Here is a 3,303-nt window from a genome sequence, read left to right on the forward strand (position 1 = left end):
ATTGGCCCACCATTCGTCATCCCTTGCAATTTCTCCATTTCCAAGTGGAGCTTGATTCAATAGTGCTTGAAACGAGTCTCTCTGATTTGGTTGCATTGGAAAAGGAAGACCCTATGTATTACCAATTACCACATATATAGAGACAGCATGTTATATTTATGAGGGATTTTGCATGTACACCCTCAAAATAATTAATTTTGCAATTTAAGCATTGGGATCATTAATTGTACCTGAAAAGTAGGCAAACTCCTAGTTACACCTTGCTCAGTTCCAGAAATGTTCGGTTGAGCCTAAGTTTAACAATGCACAATGTAAAATGTTATTGTACCTTTATTACCAATGCTTTGCTAGAAAACCATAACAGTGTCAGAATACGCTATATGATAATTGCAGAAATACCAAATGAGTTCATAGGTTAATGGTGGTACCTGAGTAGTAGGCAAATTCCCAATGACACCTTGCTCAGTTCCAGAACTGTTAACTTGAGCCTAAGTTTCACAATTCGAAAGGTTTAATGTTAGTATACATCCACAACAGTAGCAAATAAGCCATATACAACTTACATAATCACTAATACATATTACTTGTAAATACTACATTCACAACAGGAGCTAAACTTTCTTTTAGAATAGTTGCCTATTTTGTAACACTAATACATATTACTTGCAAATTCTTCGTCAACACAGTAATATTTTCAATTTAAACAAATTGAAATTTGCTATGAGACCCCGCTCAGCCATTTGAATTGGTATGTTCTAGAAAGCAAGCACTTCGAACTATAAATGATTAATGTGTATTTGATTTTATGTTGAAGTATAATTATGGAACTATAAGTTGTGTATCTGATTCGAATCTTATATATACTTAGAGGTTTATGTAGTGTATTATGAAATATTCAATTTTAGCCCTAATTTATGACCCATATTGCACTAAAGGAATGTAGTTCACAAACCTGCAATGTAGGTTTTGGTACACCACACATTGAGAATAATTGGCTGAAGTACCAGTCATAAGTTGCCATTTTTCTTTCCTTCTCAGCCTCCGCCTCATCTTGACGACGTTCACTCTGAGCTAAGAGCAATCCTACTTCTGCGCGAGAGAACATTGACTGCTCCCCATTTAGCACACCAGAAATAGAAGATGTGTGGTGCTGTTTGGCTCGGGTGGTTGCTGGTTGCACCTTGTTTTGAAGAATGCTTCCAAATCCTCGGACCCCGTGTTTTGATCTGCCAACAGCTGAGAGAAACATGGTGTTCTCGTCCATGTCAGAATTGGCCTGATCAGCCATCATGTCCCTCACCTTTTGCTATGAGTTGTTCCAAATTTGAAATAAGAGGGGAAAAAAATTAAATCATTACTCAATCAGCCCTGTGCTATAAATACTGTACATATTGTACTTATACTGAAAATGACAGAGGCTACAGTTTGCAAGGCTTAAAAAACAACAGAAAGTGTTGTAAGCTTGTCAGTACCAGTGGAGGTGCTGTGGCACTTAGTGGTTTGAATTTTTCAATAAATTGTATGTATGTAATAGGTAGAGTTGTAAGTAGATATATCTTTTTTACAGTTGGTAGCTACTACCCGGTCTTTCAAATAAAAAAATTGAATGCATTGCAATGTATGTAATGCAACTTACATAAACTGCCTGTGAATCTGTGTTGGTAAAATTTAAGGAATTGACATCCAAATCCGGAATCTCCGTGCAACTCTCATCGGTAATTGACTCCATTGGCCCGTTACCATCAGTAATTTCGTTGTTGGCCTCCGCAGCCTTCATGGCAGCTTCGATTTGGGCCACAATCGGTGATTTGCCATTCACTTTAGAACAATGAAGATGGGCATAAAGTTGTACTTTTGATGGTTCTTTTCCTTTGCGCAATTTTGTCTCCACATGAAAAATAATAAACAAGCAATAGTAAATGTCACAACAGTTATCCAAAATCGAACTCACAAAAAAACAAAATAATTTAAAAGGCACAAAAAAGAAAAATAACTTATTATGTGAATTTTTGTTAACTCGTAGCACAGTGGTTATATTTTGGGTAACTCACCCATGTTCAAGTACCAGCCCAGTGTGATACTAGTTAAAAAAAACTCACATAATAAGTTGGTTTCCCATAATATATTAGAAGGTTAGCAAGTCTTTCAAGTTCACACAACAACAGTCACAGACTCATAATATATGTTGAAATATCTCAAATAGATTTTCATGGTTCTCTAGTCAAACATGAACAAATCGAATATATACAGTACATGCAAGATTTAACAAATCTTATTACAAGACCAATATAAGGAATCACATATATTAGAGATAATAAGAGTTAACTAAATCTATTTTCAGACACTACACATATTAAAACATATCAAAAAGAAACCCAAACCTTTAATTTCTACATAATCCAATCCATTTTAAAAAATCAGCAGCTGAACAGTACCAAAATTATCCAACTCATGTTGGTATGCAATCAGATCTAAATATGAACAACCCAATTTGATCTTATGAACATCAGAGTAATCTGATTTCCTGTGCAATTTATTAAATGACCTTATTTCTGAGTATACTATAAAATATTCGCTAATAACATAATAGTTCGTAGAGTTTACCAGCATTTGATGGTGCTGGTGTGCGCTTGCTGACCCACCGTGGTGTGCCGTGATATTACGTTTCTTGCGGTTTTCCTGGTTTTGTGTACTAATTTGTTTCCAATCTTGTGTGAAAAACAAATCACACAAACCATGCCAGGTGGGGTGGTCAAGGCACCAATGCGGAACCGTGGCCTTCCATAATTGTATGTTTGTACCATATCTTAAGGTCCATGTAACCCTCGCCGTGTGAAGCTCCTCGGTAACCCTTTTGGTTGCTATGGCCTCCAAAACATCCCGACAATGATCGGGGTCTTCCCCTTCCTTGTACCTGAATTTTTTCTGCAAAAACACATATGCACTGCCTTAATAGTGGTCATTGACACTAAAATCGTAAAAAGTGCAACTCATGAACTTGAATGTCTTTCATACCGTTCAATTAAGTCACTGTGCTTATTAACCCTAAATATTCAATTAACTTTTCATGACTTATCCAATCAATTTGTTTTGGGACGTCAAAGGCTAGGATTATAATCCATGATATACTGTAATTTAAAAAAAGGGTACCAAAAAGAGAAACTCGATATTATCCTTTGTGTTATCATCATAGGCATGGAAGCTTCTCAATGGTCCTGGCATATTCTGCAGAGCAAGCCTATTGATAACAACATGCATTAAAATGTTGGACTCAACAGGTATGTAGGAAATATTTTGTACTCA

At 36.0% G+C, this 3,303-nt stretch overlaps 1 long non-coding RNA gene across 1 annotated transcript; it reads right to left on the bottom strand.

The window, feature by feature from the left end:
• LOC144556543 (uncharacterized) lies at positions 1-532 on the bottom strand. The gene is made up of 3 exons (XR_013512474.1): positions 429-532; positions 231-290; positions 1-111 (listed from the first exon to the last, which is right to left on the bottom strand). It is a non-coding gene; the product is annotated as an uncharacterized LOC144556543 (long non-coding RNA).
• Positions 533-3,303: the final 2,771 nt, after the last annotated feature.

Source organism: Carex rostrata, chromosome 7 (genome assembly GCF_964058835.1).
Source record: "Carex rostrata chromosome 7, lpCarRost1.2, whole genome shotgun sequence".
In the NCBI taxonomy this organism is placed as follows: domain Eukaryota; kingdom Viridiplantae; phylum Streptophyta; class Magnoliopsida; order Poales; family Cyperaceae; genus Carex; species Carex rostrata.